Source organism: Podarcis tiliguerta, assembly GCF_965153285.1.
Source record: "Podarcis tiliguerta genome assembly, chromosome: 7".
NCBI classification, from domain to species: Eukaryota; Metazoa; Chordata; class Lepidosauria; order Squamata; family Lacertidae; genus Podarcis; species Podarcis tiliguerta.
In genome coordinates, this window is record NC_139540.1 from 39,347,911 (window position 1) to 39,372,956 (window position 25,046).

Below are 25,046 nucleotides of genomic sequence, written 5' to 3' on the forward strand. Positions count from 1 at the left end.
CGGTAGCTAATCAATCTGGTAGAGGAATGGGCCATCATGAATGTTAGACTTGGGCCATTAAAATTTGCATTTTTCTCAAAATAAAACAGACATATGAAAACTATACCAGAATGTTTGAGGCAAAACAAATATTGTAAAACATTCTCCCTTTGAGTTAACTGCCTCAATGCCTTCTGTGCTTTAGGCTTGCTATGCAAAATAGTAACTTGCTTATTAAAGTTTTAAAACTGAACAAAGCCTATTGTAACGTGTATTGCTTCAGAAAGAATAGAAAGAATGTCTTTAAATGTGAACTGAATCAAATTTCCCCCTACAATTCTACCCTTAGATGATCTCATATGAAATAATGTAAGAGTATGGAAAATCTGGCAATGCACAGATTCTGGAGCAAACCCTGCATTGGTTCAGAAAGAGCAGATCAGGTGTATCTGCTTCCAAGTTGAGGCACACTGGATTCCTCCCCATCCCTACTCTGCTTTAGAGGTAAAAAATTATAGAGGGTGTGTTTGTGCCACATTTATGGCTAGCCAGAAATCCTGATGATTCTGTACCAGGAACTCAACCTACCACTTCCATCCAGGCATAGCAAATATGATAGCTGACTTAGGAGGTGGGGGTACTCTTCTCAGAACCTACTACCATCTTGCTCTTCACTTCTGAAGTAGTCAAAGTAGATCACTTTGATACAATTTGGATTCAATCAGAATGCATAGACAGCTTGTCCAGCAGCATCTCAAACAAATATGTGGAGAGGCTATGTAACTAGTTGATGAAATTTCATGGAGTACTTTCTGTCCCTACTTATTGTACTATGCTACACGACACAAGTGGTGTTGTAACTATGTATTTAATTCTTAGGGCTACTCATGAAAGTCAGTTTCTTTTTTAAAAACAAAACTTCTGAAATAGCAAAAAGGGTGTGTTGAGCTCATTCGGTAGAGCACGAGACTCTTCATCTCAAGGTTGTGGGTTCAAGCCTCATGCTGGGTAAAATGATTCATGCCTTGCAGAGGTTGGACTAGATGAGCCTCATGTTCCCTTCCAGCTCCAAAATTCTGTGATTCTAGGGGTGCTTGGACCAGTGGGGAAAAAGTCTGGAGTATTTCAAGCAGCTTGCACTTGAAGTATAATGACCCTATCCAGCTCTTGAAACAAGTGCTGGTGAATTTGGTACTTATTCTCTGAAAACAAGTTTCAAGTATATCTAAGGTTTGTTGTTAAAACACTTAGAATCTTGGTTGTCAATTTGGGAAAGTGTATAAAAGGCATCAGTTGAAGTTACCACCCAATTCTTAAATATTTCTTTCAACTCCTTTCAAAAGGAAGCATTTAAAAACATATTGGACAGTTCTTTTATAATCAGTTTCATTTTATCTGTCCCCTGTGGCCAATCCACCAACAAAAAGTAATTAAAAACTTATCTTCTTTTTTAATGCAGGAGAGCCTACACAGTGTAATTCTTGATTAAACAATTAGTATGACCAGATGAATGAAAAGAAAGAAAATGTTCACACAGATTCATAGCTGGGCTACCTAAAGAGATTACTATATGCCATATTCTTGATTAATTTCAGAAACTGGATGAGGAATGCTTGAATCACCAGGTTTGAGTGGGCATCCATGCGATAGTATAGTCTATAGGAAAACATAAGGGTCCACATAGTCAAGTTAATAGGGTATGGAGGTTTTGTGGGGAAAGAACTAACAAGTATAATGTTGACTATGCTGATCCACAAAAACTGGTGAAAAGTCAAGAAGAGGAAGATACAGGAGGTAACTATGGGGGTGGCCTGCATGTAAGGAAGTGCTGAAAAAGAGGGATATGAATAGCAGACATGACATGGAGTGAAGGTGACAGTGGGTGCAAGGCAGGGCTGCAGAAGAGAGAAGTGGCTTCAGTGATGGGGCTGGGAAGGTGAAAGGTAGCTTAGCAGCTGCATGGGGTGGAAGCAGAAACTCTAGGGGTCAGCATGGTGGGAGTGGGGAGGTTGGTACGTAGAGTGAGTACAACCCCTAGCAGTGACATAACCACTTCCAAACTTCACCCAGGTGGGGCCATTCTCCATACTGTCTCATTTCTTCACACTGAATCATATTGAGCAACTTTGAAACATAGCCCCACTCCAGGAAGCAATAATAGAACTCAGGAAAGTCAGTTAGCCACAGCTGCTACCAGTCTCCTCCTCTGGAACAGCATTCTGGCTGGCAAAGCACCTAAGAGCAGGGTGGGCAAGCAGATGGAATGGCCTCTTTCCTGCCCTAGGACTGCTCACCAGTAGCAATGGGGGATGACAGAGCAGGCCAATGTCTACTTATGCATTTAGATTTTTCTGGGAACTGGAGTTCCTAACAGCCTCTTTCAAGTTAGCACTCCAGCGGGAGACCTGTGGTGGTACCCTGCTAAGTGCCAGCTTTGGGGAAATCGGTAGGGATTCAGAGAGTCCCATCTACACACAGGTTCTGTTTATTTGGGGTTTTACCCCAAACCACATTGATAGCCTCTTTCCCAGTATAAAGGGTAGTTGTGTTCTTGAAACTGTGCATAAAACTTTGGTTAGGGAGGGTAAATTCATGTCTAAATAATTTTGTCTGAAGAAAAAAAAAACCCTAGTTCAATTTTAAAGCCAGAGGAGGAGGGTGCTAACTCCACACAGAGCCGCTAAATCAAATCATACAAGCTCTGAGCTACTGTATATAATAATGTAATTACTGTAGTGACATGATGAATTGTGACATTACTGCTACAACGGTTAAGGCAGGCATAATGTAGCATGACTGACCTAGCTGGACATGTGCAATATTTCTTACTCTTCCATACCTAAATGGGAGTAATATATTTATGCCCCCTAAACAAACAGGAGCTTGATCCAATTCATAAATTTATTTTCAGAGAGAGATTAGAGAATCTTCAGCCACCCCACAGTAGCAACTGAATTATAACTCACAGAAGATTCTGCAACATGTTACTGTGAAAACAGCTGGTATCCAAAATGGATAGCCTGGATACTAGAAGGAAGGGAAAGCAGAAATTAACTCTTGGTGTACAAGATGGCTGTAAACTGGTGTCTGGATAGAGGATCACCATTTTTGTATAACAGAAGGGAACCATTTATATCAGGTCTTACTTCCATTAATTTTCTTATATCAACCACTGGGCAGGAGCAAGGGGCAGCTTTTAAGTCAGGAGTGAATCCTTTCCCCCAACTGATCAGTTTTTGAGAAAAGTACTCTCACCTTAACATCAGATTGTTAAAGATGTACAGTCGTACCTTGGATCTCGAATGCCTTGCGACTCAAACGTTTTGGCTCTCAAACACCGCAAACCCGGAAGTGAGTGTTCCGTTTGCAAATGTTTTTTGGAAGCTGAATATCCAACGCAGCTTACACAGCTTCCAATTGAGTGCAGGAAGCTCCTGCAGCCAATCAGAAGCTGCACCTTGGTTTTCAAACATTTTCAGAAGTCGAACGAACTTCTGGAATGGATTCTGTAACTAAGGTACGACTGTATTTCACTGTGCAGGAGCCCTTTTGCTTTAGTTGTGGAAGGCTCGACCATGTATTCTCCAATACCCCATGGTAGACTGTATCAGTCAGCTCCACCAACAGGGCACAGCTCAGTCATCCGGGCCTGTCATTTGCCCATATAAATTTCAAATTCAGGTGGGCAATCCCACCAGCCCCTGTGGTTGGCCAAGGACAAAAGTGACATCAACTGACCATGCAGGGTTGAAGGCTTCCTCCTTCTACTCCCCATGAACATTTTTTAAATTTACTTTGGGACTTAGGGTGCAGTCATATACTCACTTAACTGGAGTATATTCTATTGAACTGAATGGAACTTATATCTAAGTAGATGAACTGTGACTCTAATTTCTGAATTTAGGACTTAGAAATCTATTCTAAATTAATTTCTGAAGTTTGGACATGGAATCATTTCGGAATTTAGAATTATTTTCGTGCCTAATTTTAGATAAACTTATAAGTAACATGTTAAATGTTCGATTTAAGTAAATTCCCTTTCAAGTTTTCAAAGGGAAATCTATTTCTATGCCTTAGCTTTATATTTAAAATTTCATATTTAATATTTTAAGCCCCTAGAGAAACTCAGACTGGTGCACATTTTGTATCTGATAGCTAAGTGGCATAGAGGAAAAATAGTGAACTGCTCCCCTTATCAAGCAATTTTTACACTATCTGTCTCTTTCCAGCCATCAGAAATGTTTCTTTCTTCTTCAGTAAGTTGTTGTTGTTGTTATGATTAATTATACAGTTAAAAACTAGTGCACTCCACTTAATACAACAAATACAGCAGATGCTGGTATGAATAAAACAATGTAAAATTAAATGGTGAGTAAGCAAAATTAAAGACTTAGATGTTTTTAATATCCTGTTGGAAGCCACCCAGAGTGACTGGGGAGGCCTGGCCAGATCGGCGGGGTATAAGTAATAAAGTAGTAGTAGTAGTAGTAGTAGTAGTAGTAGTATATGTAGACTAAGTAGAAAAGTTGATAGTAGTAAGTTGAAGGAACCTAGGGAAGCCTGAGTTAATCTTGGTAACAATTAGGACTGCATTTTTCCATTAAAAATTGTTACCAAAAAAAGTTGTGTCAAAATAAAGTCGTATACACATTTCATAGGTGAAAATTTGCACACAAAAGTATATTGCATCTACTACTACTGGGAGTTTTATTTTTGATATAGAACTGCCTTATTATTATAAATGCTGCCTGAGTTCCAAAGAGCTGTTGGGGTCAGAGAAGGGGCTGCATTAGTAAAAGTTGTGACTTTTTTTTAACAGCTGTTGTATCAAAACTTGTTTGTCATGGGACATGGTTGGGAGAGTGCTGTTGGAGAAAAAGGATTCTAAAGGTCCCTTTGGCTCACACAGCTAGTTTCACAGTTCTTTGGAGCTTGGTTGCCGTGTTATCAGATGACATTGAAAACACTACAACCTTACCTCCAATATATGGCGTGCTGTGATTATTTTTAGAAGAATCAAATGTGCAATCTATGCCACAGGTCCAATTTGCAATTTTATGAAGGTAACTTCTCTCACAGCTACAGTCATAAATCATTCTCAGTCGGTGCACATTTACAGTCTGTCCCGATTTAAAAACCCCTCTTAGACCTACTGTTGGCAATAGAACATACATTCAGAAGTACAAGTGTACTCTGTGGTGTCACTTATCTCAGCATGTCATTGCTCAAAAATGCCAAAGCTGCAGTCCCAAACACACCGGCAGTGAGATTGTCTGTAGGTTTATCAGTAAATCTAGCACTGGCGGAAGGAACAGGTTGGTAAAAACCATGAACAGAAAGATCAAGCATCTTTTCTTCTATCTCTGCCAAGGTCTTATTAGCCTTTTGCTGGGCATGTGAGATCTGGTGGATCCATTCATCATTGATTTAGAACAGTTTTTTGTTTGTTTTTTAAACTAATAGATAAATAATGCCAGTAGTATTGCAGAGGTCTGCTTCAGCGACTCTTGTGCTCTTATTTTCAAATGTATGATGATGACGGTTTGTGATGTTTAATATTTTTGTGCTGTTTTAAAATGGTGATGTGTCTATTGAGAATAAGAACTCGTCTTAAAATGGCAGCCTGACTACTCACTCTTCGTCGAAGTGATTAGAAAGCCCATTGGCCTAAAGAAGACATGGAGGGGGAGGAATATATCCCAGAGATTCTTTAAAAACCTCTTTTAGCCTTAAGTGTGTGTGTGTTGCCAAGAGAGAACATTCACAAGGAAGGCAAACTCTGTACATGCTCATTTCCTTTATTTTAGAGACTTGGCAGTCCAGAGGCGGATTAGGGGAGTGTGACCAGCATATTCACACTGAATGCTGAGCTGAGAGGGCACTGTGGGGGTCACCTCAACAATGATGAACAATGGAAGGCGAGAGGCAGGGGGCTGAATTTTGGTGTCATACAGGGCACCACTGAAATGTTAAAGCCCAAAGTCAGCCACTGAACAGTTCTTAACCAGGTCTCCCACTGCTCAAGCCTGAATAAAGATGCTGTGGGTGACCTGGAGTGGTTGGCCACACTGTTGCTTGCACATTTTTGCTTCTCTATAAGCCAACCGCCAAGAATCTCATCTTTACAGTCTTTTATAATATTTTTTTTTTAAATTTTTGAAGTGGAAATGCTTGTTGTTGTTTTGCTAAAATTGCACTCTGGCCTACTTGACAAGTTTGTTGTGAGGATTAAAAAACACACCCCGTACTTTGGCAATTTTACGAAGCTATTACAAAAAAGTAGAAAGCTGCAGAGTATGGCTCAGATGATAATGAAGTGTGCAGGATCTGTACGTAGTATGGAAGCGTGGATTACACCCTGCCGTCACAACCCACCCAGACAAGCCTTTTGCAGCAGACACCCACACATTGGATTAGCAGAGGACCTGCATGTCAAGTCTCATATGCATAGGCGAGAATAACCTGGTTGTGTATCAGATTCCTTTTTCTTAATTTTTTTTAAAGATTTGCTTGTGTTATATCAAACCCTCCCACCCCCCCTTCATAGTCACGAGTAAACAAGCTGGAGATCTTATGTATTAAATCTCACTGGAATAAATTTACAGAGTATATAAAAAATGTATGTGAGGAGCAACTAACGCTTGTTGGCTTTCAAGAAGCTTTGTGAAAAAGATTGATTGAAATGTTGCTTGAAAGATATGATAAGATTAAGATCGGTAAAGTGCAATATAAATTTAAGAAATGTGGGTAGTAGTGATAATATGGAGAATTGTCAGATAGACTGAGGGAAGTCCAAAAGATGTATATGTAAAAGGTGAATGTTAAATATGCATGGAATGTATATTGGAAACTGAATAAAAATTAATTATATATATTAAAAAAATCTCACTGTTTCTTCCAAAGAGCTCAAGGTGGTACTCATGATTCTCCATTTCCCTACATTATGCATACAACAACCCTGCAAGTAAAGTCAGGCTAAGGCACGGTGATCGGCTATGATAATTTACTATTAAAATACATGTTTTGTGACATTTATTTATTTATTTAAATGTGTGTTTCATTATTTAAATTGAAGATTAAAAATGCCATTTTGCATGATTTTTAAGTATCTCTTTGAGTTAATCCCCCTCCCCACTGTGAAAATTCCTTTTAAAAAGCTCTGTCGGAGTTGTAGTGGATAACTCGACGGAGATGTTGATCCAGCATGTGGCAGTTGTGAAAAAGATAAATTCCTAGCTAGCGTCATTAGGAAAGGAATTGAAACAAAACTGTCAATATCACAATGCTGTTCTACAAATCTATGGTGTAGCCGCAGCTGGAATATTGTGTACATTTCTGGCCGCCTCACCTCAAAAAGGATATTATAGAGCAGGAAAAGGTTCAGAAAAGGGCAAGCAAAATGATTAAAGGGATGGAGAAACTCTCCCATGAGGAAAGGTGGTAGCATTTGGGACTTTTAAATTTAGCAAAAAGGCAAATGGGAGGTAACATGATAGAGGTTTATAAAATTATGCATGGCATGGAGAAAGTAGATAAAGAAAAGTCCCACCAGCTTTCATAACACTAGAATGCAGCTGAATGCTGGGAGATTCAGGACAGATAAAAGAAATTACTTATTTATGGAGTGCGTAGGAACCTGCCCCAATGGGAACCCCCAAAACATATCCTCCAACATTTTTCCAGTGAAAATAGGGACGTCATATTCAATAATAATAATAATAATAATTTTTAAATTAAATAGAGCTGTCTTCAGATATCTGAATAAAACATTTATAAACATAAATAAATAATTTGTGGCTGGTTGCTCCAGCCATACCTGGAGCTGTAAACTATACCGGGCTGTCTTCAGATATCTTCTAAAGGTAGTATAGTTATTTATCTCTTTGGTTCAGGGGTCACATAACTCCATACCCTCCAACATTTCTCCAGTGAAAATAGGGACATCCTAAGGAAAAGCGGGACATTCTGGGATCAAATCAGAAACTGGGATGGCTTCTGTAAATCTGGGAATGTCCCTGGAAAATAGCGACACTTGGAGGGTCTGCCCCAATGGGAGGCAGTTAAGGCCACCAACCCAAATGGTTTTGAAAGAGGATTGGGCAAATTCACAGAGGACACATTCACTAGACTAGCCATGATTACTATTGTTCCACCTCCATTTTCAGAGGCAGTATGTCTCTGAATACAAGTTGTGGAGAATTGCAGGTGGGCAGAGTGCTGGTGCGGTCATGTCTAGCTTTCAGGCTTCCCACAAGCATCTGGTTGGCCACTGTGAGAACAGCATGCTAGGCTAAATGGGCTATTCTTGTGCTCTATTCCTCCTAATAACAAAGGATGAAAAATTCACACATAAATCCTACCCATTGAACTCCCTCTTCAAGATTTCCACCACTGCAGTCTGAAGTTATCTAGTGAAAAATTAGAACTTAGATACACAGAATGAAGTTTAAGATCTCCTTGAAACATGAGGTAAAACAGCAGAATATTAGCATTATCTAAGAAAATGACATTAATTATACTCCAGTTCAGAGAACTCTGCATCTTAATTTATACTTTAATCTCCCTTATATCGTTTTGCTTCTTTATGATACTATTAAATTGCTGGTTTATTTTATTTTTTACAACTATTTATGGGTGGCAGCCCCCTTTCTTAATCTATCACGACAAACAAACAATATATTTCTGTATTTCCTTTCCATCTGAGAGTTGTAAAGATGGATACTATCATAAAAGAGACAGATATGGTATGGAGTCATTCTTGCTATATAAAACGTGAGATAATAAAATGTTGTTGCAATAATAAATACAGCATCATAATTCCAAATAATCAAATCATTTTTACAAACACTCACCAGACTGGAGAAACAAAACTATAGGTTAATCATTAGCCTCCTTAGGGAGCTTAGGACCATATCATGTCTTGCTTTGAACACTGCATAAACAAACAGCCCATTAAGGACTTTAGCTCAGTGACAGAGCATGTCTCAGTTATCCACCAGGGCTATTTCCATCCCATAACCAGGGCTGGACTAAGCTGGAATGGATCCACATATAATTAAAAACTACCGGTACCTAGAGTTGAGAGGCCATCACCTGCTCTATTATCCTGTCCAAAAGGAGAAAATTAGAGATGGGACAGTAACTGTCCATGATGAAAAGATCTAAACAAATTTCTCTCTGGTCTTGCTTTTACTTCCTTGAGGCGATAGTAGCCTCTCCCTTTCTCAAGAAGCCATCAGCTACTTTGGAGGGCCAGTCACCCAAACCCAGTCTTGCCAATCTCAAAAGCCATGAAGGCATGAGTCAAGCAAGGAGGTCACAGGCCTCACCACTTCAAACACTTTTTAAAAACATCCTCAGGCAAAACAAGCTTTAAGGCATCCATGTCAACAGTGCCATATGGTATCCTGGTCCCTTCTATATCTGATCATTGTTGCCATTGCCACCAAATAAGTTCTCAAATGGCTACTTTACCATGTCTGTCTTTGTAGCTTTAGAAAACAATGCACTGAACAATGTGATTCACCTAAGTCTAGAGCTGCAATCCCAAATATACTTTCTACATACTTTCTACAGAGTAAATCCCATTGAGTTTAGGAAAGCTTAGTTTTGAGTAAACATGCTTAGAATACTGCTGTCAGAGAATCAGGAAGCTGGGGTTATTTCAATTTTAAATAATTTAATGGGAGCTCAACCTCAATGGTTATTAAGTATAGCTAGAAATTATAAATCACCACACGGAAGCACGTTTGTAAAACTGTCATAATTTAGTTTTACCAAGCAAATGTTACGGTAGACACTCCAGCTGTCTCTCGCATTTCTCTGCAGGAGATAGTTTGTGTATTTGCTATCTAAACCTCAATTAAGAATATTTGTTACTTTGCTTCCGGAGAGCATCTGCCACTGCAATTGGACTGATTTTAATTTGTTTCATCGTTCCCAAATACCCTTCATTTTATTGCATGAAACTTAATGCTGTCTGCAGGCACTTGTGAAGTTACTGTACTGGGCTTTCCCAATTTGATTTATGCAAAAAGCCAATGTCAAGTCTGTGAAAAGAAAGAGCTGAAGGTCATAGTTACCAGCACTGGTGCTGTCACTGAGTCCCTTGTCACTTTACTTTGGGGCTAGAAGCAACCTTGTCTCCTCTGTCCTGAAGAAGAATTTAGAAGCAAGACCACACCCACACAAAAAATAAAATTGTCTTGACATTGCGTATGAGGTGAAGTTAACTGGCTACACTGTTTGGACTAAGACTCAAAAAAATTCAAGTCTTCATAGTTGCTGCAGCTAGGTCAGAGGGGGCTCTGGGCAAGGAGCTCAATGACTACCAGTAGCCCTGGCCTGTTAAGAAGATGGTTTTTTAAATTTCATTTTAGAAGGGGTCAGCTTCAGCAGTAGTGAAACCTGAGGGCCCCAGCATTCACTCTACCATGGCAGGTGCTATTCTTTGCCTCACACCTATAGGTGGGGTTAGGACTGGCTAGTAAGTATGGGGAGCAACAACCTGTCCTAAGTTTTGTGGCTTGTTTTACATTTAAGCCCCATCTGGAATTTCTGTCCCTGTCTTGTTTTCCCTTCTGTTCCTACTTTCATCATTTTAATTTGTTGGTTTTGGGTTCTTTTCTTTAATGAGCCAAATCAATGCCATTTCAGTTGCTGACAACCACCATTATTTGTTCTCACACCGCAGAAGAGCAACACTAGAGCTTCGTTTATGGTCTAGCCGAACATCTGTTCATGGGTTCTAAGAATGCAATGCAGATGCAAAAAAAAGCAAACTGGTGCTTTTGGACACATTTTAAAGCCTAGTCTTCAGACTTAGTATTTAAAACTACTCAGCAGGCTTATCGCTTTGATACCCAGGCCAGGATGCAGAGCTCCATTGGGGCTCCAACGAGCACACAGAGCTATGCATAACAAGGGGCCTGACCTTTTTCTCCAATGTCAGAAATTGCTTTGTGCCAATTTCCATTGTACAACAAATAGATTATTTCCTGACACTGAAAGAAATAGGGTAGTCTGTGTTTGTACAGAGCTGTGTATCAGAACCCTCCCACCAGCACACCGAGAGAGTTCGGAGGGGCAGTCGCAAGGCCGTCTCTCCAGAATGTTCTTTTGTCACTTTCAGTTTTCCATGGCTTTTTTCTCACTCCCCTGGAGGGAGTTATTTATAGCCGTCAGTGTGTACCGCTTCCTAACAGCGCTTATTGTTTTCACCTCTGCACCCATGATTTATCAGGCAGAAAAGGTTGGGAAGACATTTCAAACTTCTTGAAAAATGTTTCCAAGCCACGTAGCCTCCAGTTCACTTCTCCACACTGTTGGCAAAAGTAGTGATTTGAAGCAAACAATTGAGTGAGCCAAACTTATTTATTCATACAATAGGTTTTTAAATTGGAATACTGGAATTCAATAGAAGTTAATAGCTTCTAATTAACTGTGGGCTCTGGACACATTTCAGTCACAGTTCAGGATGTGTGACTATCTTAGGTTTTAAAAACAACCCTGATGAGTTTTTAATATCCCCACCACCAAAAAAAAACAAAAACAAAACCTTGGTATTCTTAGCCCCAGATATTGTTTTCAGATGAGATGCTGAATATGAAGCAAAACTTGGGAGCAGATTTTTCATAATTTGATCTCCACATGCATGTCTACACATTAGTAAAACACCATCTAGAAAGAATATTGAGTTTTGACCAGTACAATAGATATGGCCAGTCTGCATTTATTGGTAAATGATATTTAAGTTGTAAAACAGGAAATGACAAAAATTGTCTATCTAAGTCTATCAACTATTCTAATCTAATCCTACATTCAACCCATATCTTCATCAACAAGAAGGCTGCTTGTACATCTTCAAATTCAGAATACAGTTGAAATCCGCCATGTAGTCATAGCTATAATATTCTCTCTTTACCTGTGGGTCCCAGGATGAAGTACTTTTCTCTTGTCAAACAGCTTCCTTTTTTAAAAGAACAACCCCACTAGAATGCCTACACATCATATATTTAAAGTTAAAGCACATAACTTCCCCTATAGAATCCTGATAACTGTAGTCTGTTCAGGGTGCTGGGAGCTGTAGCTCTGTGGTAGATAAACTAGAAAAGCCTGGATTCTTCAGAGGAAGTAATATGTTTTAAATGTATGGTATGTGTGAAGCCTTAAAGACGTACCTCTCTTGTAGCTTTGTAGAGTAGTTCATGTTGTCTCCCACTCAAACTAGTGGAAGGGATGGAGAGGGAGAAGAATGGAGCGTCATGCACAGCAGACTAAACCACACCAGGCAAATATCAAAGGAGGAAGTGGACTGTTCTTTATAGGCCACTTAAGATACATTCAATAAACCACAAAAGTAGGTTTCTTTCCTGCAAAAAGATCACAGTTTAGGAAGGCTGATATATGGGCAGGCTAATGAATCACTGTGATAGCTCAGAGCCAGCTCAACACCTGTTTCCATCAAATGTGCAGAGACTAAGCCACCAAAGGCATGCAAATAATCCTGATAATTAAGTATGTGTAACAAGTTATTATAAAGAAGTTACTCTTTCATTTCATTTACCTTCAGCTATTTTTTGCATACTAATTATGAGGCGCTTAAGAAACCTGTGGTGCTATGCCAAAATGCGAAGGTTTTGTAAATATTGGTCATGGCAAATTTAATTACCATGGTTTCACTCTTAATTTTATTTAGCATAATTTCCCTCCATTAGAGCAAGTAAATTTGGCTGAAAGGTAATCATGGAAGTACTGTATTAAAATATAGTATATAGTTTAAGTCTCTAATTGCAGAAAGTCGTGTTGTGAATCCCCCCTGTGATCTTCGGATGAAGGGTGGTATACAAATTTAATAAATAACAAAATAATAACAACCTGTTTTTCTTTGTCTTTCTTCCTCCTTCTCTCGTACTGTTAATTCTCCATGGGCAGGCATTCATATTTCAAAATGTATTCAGCATGGGCATTCGCCTCTTGCAGCCAGGGCTGGCCTGCTCATGTGACAGACTGAGACAGATGCCTCAGGTGGCAAAATCCAAAGAGGCACACCCCTGTGGGTGCTCTGCCCACCCACCACCTCCGGTGTTGGTGGAGAAGCAGCAGCAGCAGTGGTGTTGGTGGCTTCCAGCAAAATCTCACCAAAATTTCATGTGATCACATAGCGCACACAAAATCTTGATTCTTGCAAGATCTCATAGAGCACATGAGAGCTTGCGAGATTTCGGCAAGATCTCACTAGAACCTGCTGTCATTATCACTGCTTTGCAGGCACTGCTACACAACCCAGGTAAGGGAGGCTTCAGCATGGGTGGGGCATGGGTAGGGTGGGCTGACCCCTTTCCATTTCACCTCAGGCGGCAAAACAGAATGTGTCACCATTGCTCAAAGCTAACAATAATGGGGATTAAGTAAGTAACAGATTGTTGAAAATTGTTGGAGCATTATTCCAGCCCTCACCAGCCTAGTGCTTGCTGGGGCTGATGGGAGTTGGAATCAAAAACATTTGGAGGTTCCAGATTGGCCAAGAATTTATTTGTCTATACACCAGAGATTGTCAACATGGTACCTGGGCACTAGTTGGCCCACCAGTACCTCCTATGCCTCCCACGAAAGGTGTCAGTAAATATCCCCTCAAAAATCCAGTGTGTGGGAGGCAGTTCTTCCTGCTCAGTTCCTAATTCCATTGGCTCCCCCCACATGCCCCATGCCAGCCATATTCTGCTATGTCACACCCCTATGGCCATCATTTTGTGACTGACACCTGTGACACTTTCTCAAAACTACAAATGTGCCCACGGTCCCATAGCGGTTGAAGATCTTGAACATACCTTATTAAAAACCACAAATCTCACCCCTCCAACAAGGGCTTGGGCTTCCTATGCAGAACTTTGTTTCCTTTCCATTGAGTGGCAGCTGCCAACAGCTGCTGGTTCTCAAATTGCTTTTCAGACTGCTTCAGGTTTTACTGGTGCCTTTCTGTGTGGTATATTTCACAGGCCACTTCATGGCTCAGGATTGCAAACCTGCACACAGTCAGCCTGATGTTCTGTACATGTTTTCTCATTAAGACCTTCTGTATTCAGGCAGCAAGGCATTTATTGACTTGGGGAGTATAAACCGCATGCAGATTTGAGATTTAAGCCATTCTGCTGAAGACAGTTATTTTTAATTCCACAGCATTCTTCTAGAAGTTACTAATCAGGCCCTTCCCTTCCCTTGGCATAATGGCTTATTTAGCTATTCTGTTACCCCTCAAAAAAGACTGTGGGCCACTGACGCCAGCTCAATAGATGGCTTCAATGAATGCTGATGTATCTTTCCAAAATGCAGTTCTGCAGTTCATGGACTTGCCTGACAACAGAGAGCCATGTCAGGGGCTTAGCAGAAGTGATGTGCGCTGCATTTCAAATAGTGACTTACAGCTGTATTATTATTATTAATTGAATAGCCAGCAGAGAGCTTTTTCTGAAATGAACAGAAAGGCCTCCTGCTAAGCGTGATAGCCTGTTTCCCAACTGCAGATGTAAAGTGAATAAAAACAAGCTGCTGTTTAATGTGTACTTAAGTGCTTATAAGGATCCATCATTCCAGATTATATTAAGGATTACAATATTTATGTCGTAATGTATGTCCAGGCAAAAGTAGAATGTGTGTTATTGTTAAAATGCCTTTGGCTACCTTTCCAAAGTGGCTCATGGGGCGATATATATAAATCTCTCCATTAACAAACGCAGCAGCCGTTTTGCATGTGGTGATATGAATGGTGCTCGCAGATTTTAAGGCTTGCATCTGTTGTATGCCACCATTAAAGCAGGCAAAGTTCCATTATCTCAGAAAATCTACTCTATGGGCTTTGTGGTAATGTATGCTAAACAGATGAAGATTGCAGGGAAATGTGAATCACGGGGGGCTAAGTTATGATTCTGTTTGCACACCTTAATGGAAGATTTCGGTAGAGAACAATTTCTTCATACACACCAATCTTGTATTGTATTGTGCTTCTGGCAGTGAAACCTCCCACAAAGACTGTGCATGTCAGCTTGGAAGGACAGATCATGTTGGAGTTTGGTGAGAGTATGTGTGTGAAGCAGACTGCAGTAATAAATAGTCTGTAAGGCAGGCAGTTGAAAGAATAAAGAAACTTAAGGTTTAAAAGCTTTTCTGAGTACCAGTGTACATGTGTTCATCATAGAGTCATGGGGTTAACAAAAGAAGGTTCAGCACTAACAATGAAGCAGAAAATAAGTAAAGAACTAAGAGGAAAAGCAATCTTTATTCAAGAAGGAATCAGTGAGAGAAGAATGGGTTGCTTTTCCATCTATCACTCCCCACCACCGATGGGTTCAGGTAACTTCCTGCAAGCGTTGTTGTTTTACCCTCAACATATCACACATGAAAGAGAAAGAGAGGGACAGACAGACAGAGGGAGGGAGATATGGGTTACATTCAGAAGATGGGAATATTGCATTCATTTTCCTGTTTATAATGCTAGTGCTTCTGTCCCATTTTCCAAAGTTGCTTTCACATTGCAGTACATGTTGCCTTATGGAACTGTGGCTTTTTGACTGACCTACTGGCATGTCATGCTAAATTCAACCAAACCAGTGGGCATGGTGTGACACAAGAAATGTCATTGGACAACATTGCTTTCCCCCCAACCTTTCGCCACAATCATGCTTTGGCTCTCCCGTGATTCCCCCAAGAGGACAGCAAGAAAAAAAACTGTATGGTGTTATTCCATCTCAAATTCTGTCACTTTCCTGGTTTTCCAGGTTAAGAGGGCTTCAAACATATTTTTTTCTAGAATCGAATAAAATGGAAGTGAGCCCTAAACACATTACAGAAGAGAGAGTACAGGAGAGACGTCAGCATATACAAGGATGTTGGGGGCATGGCATGCCTCTGACCCCCTTCCATCTTTAACACCTTATGATACGTAGTTAATTAGTATGCTGCTCTCAGTAGTATTCATACTAGTAGCTACATTACTTTTTAAGTAGCTATTGCCCTTCAGTGCCTAGAGACAAGGTGGCTGAAAGAATGAGTGGGTGGGGTTGTATACAATGGGCTGAGAAGCAGGAAACTGCTGGAAGAGTATTTGGAGAAGGAGGAGGAGGAGATTCAAGGAGACAGAGCTGCTTTGAGATGGGGGGGGGCTCTGAGGAAACTTCACAGTGCTTAATATGAGGGAGGGAGGCAGGGAGGGGTGTTATGGGTCTGTGAGAAACGGGAGTGCCAGGGAGGCTAGCCATGTGACAGGGTGGCTAAAAGAAGTGGAATGAAGGACAGGGGCCAAGGGTAGACAACATGGTGCCCCTTCAGGTGTTGTAGGTTTTCAGGAAGTGCAGATACCCAAGCAGGCTACAGAGTGCCAAATTCCAGCAAGATAATTTGCTGAATGCAAAAAGGGCACTCACAAACACCACCAAAAAATGGGAGAAGCTAAGGGCAACAAAAACTATGCACCTGATCTATGAGCATTTCACTGCCATTTTCTCTCCTCCGAAAATCTTCAAATGCAATTTATTTTCTTGTTGACTGGTGGAGAAAGTAGCACTTTGATTCTGGCTAAAGATGGGTCCTCAAGAGCATATTATGCCGCTGGTCCAGTATCTGAACTGGCTTCCTAGGAATATCAAGGAACAATTGGTGGAGCCATTTGGGCCCATTGAGCCCAAGCTGTCTTGAATCCACGTACATTAAAATCCAACTGCTTTGCTTTGTCTTTCCTTGTTCTCTTCAGTTAGGCAGGCACATCATCTTGCAGGTGCCCTCAGCAAAGGCACAAGGGAAGTGTTTGCAGTAACCTTCAAGAAAAAGGTGAATTCAAGTTAGTCTTAGAACTGGTTCAGACATTAAATGAATCAGATAAGGGAAGTCACAGAAGTTTGTTTCTGCTCTGACATGATTAGAAACCAGCAGATTCTTGCATGTCTCATTCTTAAAACATTTATAAATGCCTGATTCCTTACATGTCAGCATAGTGGGGAGATGGTCTGGACGAGGGCTGAAGTCACTGTACGTATAACCTTCCGTTCCTTCCAATGCATCAACTTGTGCTGCCCCCTAGAGGTCTCCTTCTCAATGACAGCATATTGCATCCTTCAGGAAAGCAATGTTGGTCTGTATTAAGCATCAAAATTTAATTTTTTTCCTTAATTATGAGTTGGGGGGTAAGATAGACAATACCCTGGGTCCCTTCCAATTCTTGAGATCCTGTATCCGCAAGGGTAGAATGCACAGGATGAAGTTTGCCAAACCAGGCAATTTGTCAAGTTAATAGCTTTGGCTGGCTAGTTAAGCACCATGAGTTAGCATATCCTAAGAAGCTGCTATGGGCCATAGAACAAATAGGTGAGCCTTTCCCTCACCTAGCTGCTATGTTTGAGAACAATAGCAAGCTGGAAGCTGGAGGTTGAATGTTGGAAACTGCAGAAAGAGAGACATGTCCCGCTCTGTGCTGAACCTATGCTGGACTTTGGGGCTCCTCTGGAAACCAAATGGGGAAGTGAGATCTATTGGAGTATTAATGCTTTGAGCCCCTCCATCGCCTGTTTGGGTTGTATACATGTGTAACTAAAACCATATATCCTAAAGATACCACAGACTCTGCTGAACTTCATTGCAAGGAAACCAAACTTGGGTAAGGAACCTCTGGAGTCTCTCACTGCTTAGAGATTCGAGTGGCCCCTAATAATATTAATTATCCAGACTCACATTCTCATCAGTATAGAAATTATAGGGGTTTCCACAGCAACATCTTGATTGTAAATGCAAACACCATCCGGAGGTTATCAAACACAGGAGTGATCTTACTATTCTACAGGATACTAAAGAAAAGAGTTTCTAAGCTTTGATGCCCCCTAACTTGCAGCTTCGCATTGATTTTTTAAAACATTACCTCCCAATGCATTTTTACAACATAATATAGAATGCCAACTTCATAGCAGTGCTAGACAGTAAAATATATTCCTTTTTCTTACCAAGCACAACAATTAATATCACTCTTATCCAGAAACTATATATTGATTTCTCAAGGGGGGAAAACACTTCTTCACCATTGAAGGGCTGCTTTTTAATGCTCCATGGCATGCATTCATCAGACCTTGTGACAATTACACTAAGCATTTCCCAAAATACAAAACCAATTAACAGATTAAACTCACTTTATTATTCTTCATGAGTAAATGTGTGATTAGTTCAAAGATCCAGAGAGCTAAAATATATTAAGGGTGGAATTAGCAAAGACAAAAGCAAAGGAAAGCACTGTAAAATGTATAAATAAAAATGGAATTACAGTGGTACCTCGGGTTAAGTACTTAATTCGTTCCTTAACCTGAAATTGTTCTTAACCTGAAGCACCACTTTAGCTAATGGGGCCTCCTGCTGCTGCCGCGCCCCCGGAGCACGATTTCTGTTCTCATTCTGAAGCAAAGTTCTTAATCTGAAGCACTATTTCTGGGTTAGCGGAGTCTGTAACCTGAAGCGTATGTAACCTGAAGCATATGTAACCCAAGGTACCACTGTATATTACAGTGTTCTCTCATCAGAAAGTAAAGGACTGCACCTTGAAAGATATTTTATATATTCCACGAGGCACAAAGCCCTGAAATGACTAGGAAATGGTTAATTGGAGTAAAGGAATTTTGTTCTTTGATAAGAGAGTATAGATGTAGATTCGGATAACTTTGATTCATCATGCAATAGCCAGTTTAAAACAGACAGTCATGGGAGTCCTATTCATGCATCATTCTCATGCAGAGCAGAACTGTGTTCCTAGCAGAGCATACCATGCATTTAGCCCACTTTCCTGCGACATATGTATGTCAGTATTTTTCTGCAGATGACTACACTCAACACATGTTTGTTGCAGAAAGACACAATGGCACATGGAGGTTGCAGAAAGAAGAATAAACATAAAGGGCAGGGCTAAAAGTATGAGCCCATTCTGCTGTCAACGCTGCTGTGTCCATGTAGGGAGCTGATCAGTTGTGGCCTCCAACCAGATAGTTGTGCCAATAGGGGTTACTCTCTGGATGCTTTACCACTAAGCTACAGCCCTTCCTTCAAATGCTGATAGATACCATGTCACCCCAAAGAAACCTGGGGTTACTAAATATGATACTACTGAAAATTACCCATCCAGGCATCTCTCTATATAAGTGTTGTATATAGTGAGTGTACCCTAATTGTGAGTGAAATCCTGTTAAGGACACGATGTGAGAGGCTGAGAGCATAGTGTACAGAGAGAAATAGCAAAGCATGTTTAAGCCAATAAAAGGGCAACATAGCTTTAAAATATAATCAAATTTAAGATATCTCTCAGGCTTGGAGCGACTTAATCCTAAGTGAGTAAAACAACAAATATAAATTGCCTTGGGCATTTTCATGCTGCTGATTAAATGGCCTGAACTATGTTTTTTCCTGATTGATACCTAATGGCACAGAACAGGAAAAAAACTGGATCCTTAAGTCCTATTGTAAGAATTCACCAATGGATGTGCTCAACTTTTATGAGCCAGTGCAACACACATTGATGGAGAGACAAGAATTTGCAGCTCGTCTACAAGTCACAGTTAAGTTCTCAGGCAAGTGCTTGCTGTCAAGTTTTGTTTGTTTTCGCATGTTTCCTTGTGAAGAAGCACCGCACAGTGTAAAGGTGTTGATCTCTGGAAAAGAAAATGAAACACTAGATCACAAAGAAGCGAGTTGCTTAGCCCAGAACTCTGTAGGGTAAATAACCTGTGCAAGGGCAAAAAGGGGGGGGGGTCAATATATACAGTAGAACAGAATGAAATAAATCTAAGGAACGACATACAGTGTTACATACAGAGCACTTGTATATACAATATGAAATTAAAATAATGGAAGCAGAGGCAGAGAGATAGAAAGACAGATATCACTAGCTTACAGAAGGTACAAATAAGACAAATGACAAAGGAGAGGAACTAAAAGGAGACATCAGGGCAGACTTTGGTAATATGGTGCCCTGAGTGAGGACAAAATTTATTATTAAAATTTATTATTTTCACATTCCTTTTGGTACAGCTGCTTTTTATTGGATCTTCTCAATAGGTACCTGTATAAATAGAGGTTTATTAGTAGTTGTTGTTGTAGTAGTAGTATTTTGTGTCCTCCTTGGCTCAGCACTCTGTGTGGGAAAACCACTCGCACTGCCCTAAATCTCTTGCTGGTAGAATGGTATAGTTCGACCATTAGAGTGCTGATTAATTGCATTTAGAACGTTATTTAAAACTGTATATTGTGTGCTATTAATATTGAGCACAATATGCAGAAACAAGCCCAAAATTGTCTGTGCCATGGAGTCTCAAATACTTCTAATAAAGCAAGGTAGAAAAATAGTAGATAGTAGAATTTGCCCAGGAAATTAAGACCCAAGCAAGCTTGCATTATTTCCAATGGGAACTGAGTTCTAACCACCCCGCTCCGCACATCCAATATCATCCTCTTGGCAATTGACTTTCCAATGGAAGAATGTCAGAATGTTCTGTTCTGCAAATGTTTCCAAGGGCAGTGAAATAGCTCTTTTAATTCCACCTCCAGGATACAGGAGGACTTGTCCCTAAGGCATCCTGGTCATTAAGAACAGGAGGTCCATCAGTAAAGTGATCAGTGAGGGCTTAATTTTACTCCTCTTAATGAGGAGCAAATTGCAATAGATTAAACATCAATGATCCTTTAATTAATTTAATTTAAATGCATTCTGCACATTTCTGTGTTTTACTTTGGATGGTGGACTAATAATGTACATGCGGCACCTCGGTACTCAGGAGGAGCAAGATACAAATATGAAATGTCATTTGAAATATGACATTGATAACAAAAATGAGGCACCATAAAAATCAATGTCCCTACCTAAATCCAAACAGGAAGAGGCAACTCAAAACCACAAAGCGGTGAACTAGCTTTTGAGTTATACAGAACTCCTAGGGTTAATGGTTAATGTGAGATGGGTGCTGCTTATAGAAGGCATGATATAAGCCCCACCAGCAGTATGTTACACTCTTAAGGTGCTGATTCAAAATGTTTTTTGCAGACTAATTAAGCTATATTTGCCCAGCACAAAAGATCAAGGTACAAAGATCCAAAAGTGCAGTTAACATAAAATATAAAAGCCAACAGCTGCTTTATCACTGACAGGAACTTGCATCCCACCTCAAGTTATAGGTGTCACTATACCCTCATTGACTTTCTCTGCATCAGCTCCAGGCTTCTAGTTCTTAAGCTATCCCCCTCGCTGACTTGCATTATAAGAAGAATTAAATAGTCATGTGGGTATCTTTGTTCTCCAAATGCCTTGGATTATCTTGGCTGAGCATCAGTCAGTTTCACATCCCCGCCCCCATTCAAGTGGGGAAATGATAACTCCTTGACTGCAAGGTGGCCAAACCAAGAAGAGAGGGGCAAGAGGCCTGGAGCCCACCATATTTTGGCTTATTCCTTGTCTCTGTTCACAGACCACTCCTCCTTCCTGATTCAACTTCCACTTTCGACTTCGTTACTTACTCCTCCCTTGCGCTGCCCCAGGTATTCACTGTAAATTGCTAAGATTTCTCTGCTTCTGTCTTGTCTAATATTAGGCTAAAAGCCTGCTTGACAGGGGCTGTGTCACTTCTTTCTGATGTACCCTGCCTTGTACACTGCTGGAGCTATTCAGATGTTAAATGGTAAAAGTAGCAGTAAAACTGTCACATGTCATCGGCAGTTGGGGACAAACCAGAGAAGGCACCTGCTCGGGATTGTGCAGATACTACATGGCAATAGATAACATATTATGGACTATATTTATAGCATTCCTTATCCTTTAATCTAATTTTGCGTTTCCATGAAAATTGCTTGTGCTCTACTGTGCTGTTGGGAGTGATAATCTTGTAATTAACTGTCACAGGGGAAAGAGAATTTTTTGACTCAGCCTTGTCAAATGAATTCCAGCTATTTCCCTTGAAAATCCATTTACTTGTAAGGCTTAAAGTGGTTCTTTCAATTCATTTGCAAAATAACATCACTGAGTTGGGGGGTGTTTGTTTTTTTATTTTCAAAATAGGCTAGCTTCATCTTTAGATATATATGGCAAAAATCAAAATCAGAAGATTTTGGTACCAGTTATAGCACTTCAAAATATATCCACTCTCTCATTAGGACTGTGACCAAAGTTCCTCATTTTAATGGCAATTTTAGTGTGCAAAGCGAAATTCAGTCTTTATATTCTTAGTCCTCCTGTGAGATAAGTCACTTAGTCTCATTTTATGGATTGAGGAATTACAGTTGAGTAATAGTAATGACTCAAGGCTACAAAGGGAATTCAAGCATAGAAGGTTAGATTCTGAGAGTCATGTCCCACAGAATCACACCCAGAGCACCACACTGACAGAAACATATAACTGTGGACTAATGTGAAAGTTGATAATAATAAAATAGTTCATTACTGGATCGGTATTCATTAACAAGCATTCCTCTCTCACAGATTTACATGCAAGTGCCATTAATTTGAATGCAATGTACTTCCAAATAATTGATCCTCATACAGCTATTTCTGGGGCAGGGAACATGAAATCTTTCATTCCTACAAATGTCTCCTTTATTTCATTGGAGACAGTGTGTACAGATGTGACACATCCGCTGAAATGAATGGGGCAGTCCTCATTCAAAGGCGGTCCATGTGTGTATCATTGGGCCTTTGGATTGTTGCCGATGCATTTAGGATTGCGGCCCAACAAACACATTCTGAATGGTAGCTTGTTTTCTCTTCTTGTATTTTGTTTTGGCTATTTCTTTATTTTAAATTGAATGAATGAATGAATAAACTTTATTTGCATAGCCAACAGGCCATAGCATCAAAGGACAAACAACAGAAGTACATTACAAATATAATTAAAATCTTGTGACCGATTAAAACCCTAGGTAAATTAATAATCTCAGTACTTAAAACTTGGCAGAAGTAATAAAATAATAGTAATAAAACATAATGATAATAATCATAAAAACCCAGGCGAGGAATCCGGGTGACCACGTTGATATCATTCAGATACCAGCTCTCAATCTCATTGCTCTCTCGATAAAATTGGCAACCTTCTCTGTTGTCAAGCTGTTCTGATCGGCTAGAAGTGAGCACAATTTGGCTTCGCAAGAGCGGCCGGGGATGGCCGATAGGAGCGGCGTGATGGTCTCGTCCCTGAGATCTTTATATAGGGAGCAAGACAAGAGAACGTGTGACGCCGTCTCTACATAGCCAGCTCCACAGGGGCAGAGCCGGTTCTCAAATGGGATTTTTTGATATCTACCTTCGAGAACAGCTGACGGTAACATATTTAGTCTGGCCAGTGTAAAGGCCCGCCTAAGTTTTGGAATGGTTAGGGTAGACAAATAAGGTGCCCGAAAATCAAAATGGGAGGGGGGCAGATAAGCGTACCAGGCACTAAATTTCTTAATATAGGCCAAATTATTCTGCTGCTCAATATCCTTCAAGCGCTGTTCGATAATGGTTTTTGCCTTTATTTTAAATTGTATTTATATAGCGTCCAAACTATTATTTTTTACTCTTTGTTACACAGCTATAGAATCATAAAAAACCCCAAAACATTGCAATAGTGGGAGAGAGGGGAGTGAAAAGAGAGAGTCATCTGCTGGTTTAAGTCCTATTGTATGTATTCATGAATGCGTCACAGCACTGCATCAAATTTCATTTGGGTCACTGGCAGATTTATGATTAAGCTATTTATCAATCTTAGCAGTGAAAGGTTTGTGAGCATATTCCCAATAGAGATTCAAATTATTTCTCATATCATTTCTGGAAGAGGCTGTCATCCTGTCAGATTTTACAGTACTGTCCTTAAGCAGCTGTAATTGTACATCATGAGAATTTACCCGGAATGAATGTGCTGTGATTGCATCATGGGCTCTTGGAATTAGGTGGTTCACTTTGTCTAATTAATGGCAAAGCTGCCATTGCCAAGTCTAATCACTGGAGCACTTGGAAAATATATTACTTTCATTTTAAGGATGCTGAAGGAATAAGGCCATTCTGGGTCTCAGAAGCATCTCTATATTAGTACAGCCTATTAGAAAGCTATTCATTATTGATGAAACCTGGCTGGCGACTGTCTCAAGCTGCTTTGGTTTCAAAAAGGGCAATCCACAAACTACTTCAGCTGGTGCAACAGCAGTTAAAAGCATGGAAAGGAAACACAAGGACAACACCTTAAGTGGCCTGTGGATAACTGCCCTTTCAGCAAACCATGAACGATGACAAGATGTTACAATATCCTACTGTATCTGTAGTTTCTCAAGCACATAACAGTTACCAACCATGAAAGCAGTCTGTTATTCAACAAGAAACTTTGGCTGTTTCCCCATAAAGCTTCTTCATGCCTGCAGTTTCATCCCTATTATTCTCCTGATTTCAAACTCCCATCATTTCAGAAAGGCTGAATTATGGTCCTTTCATTCCTGTTCTAATTAAAGTGTTTTGACTGACAAGGGGAGAAAATATTTTTAAAAATAACTACACCAATACATTTTTCATTGCTTAGGAAATAACATCGGATTGTTTCCTGCGCACAACTGTTGCATCACGTGGCACCATTTGTTGTGCGGCTTTTATTAGCTGCCGGACTCCTTTGGGAGGAAGGGTGAGAAGGGTAAGAATTAATCTGCTTAATATTTCTGTAAAATATTCCTGAAGTCATGCACCTTGCAATGGATTATATAAATTGAATAAATAAATAATCAAGATGCTCCTCAGGAATGCACCAAGATTACTTCCCAAAAGTTGGCAAAGATGTGTGATTTCAGCAAAATCAAAAGATTATTTTCACACCTGAGAGTGTGTATGTTTCATACACTGTTCCCCACACACATGTTTCAGAGAAATGTGTGACATTACCCCTAAACCAGCATAACTGGCCCTTCAGATGTTGTTGGCCTTCCATGAGCCCCAGCCAGTATGGCCAATGGTCAGAGGCTGCTGATCCCAATCCTAAAGCCTGTTATGGAACTCTTGACTCTCCATGCCTTGTCTGAGAAGTAGGAAGCTGGGGAGGGTCCCA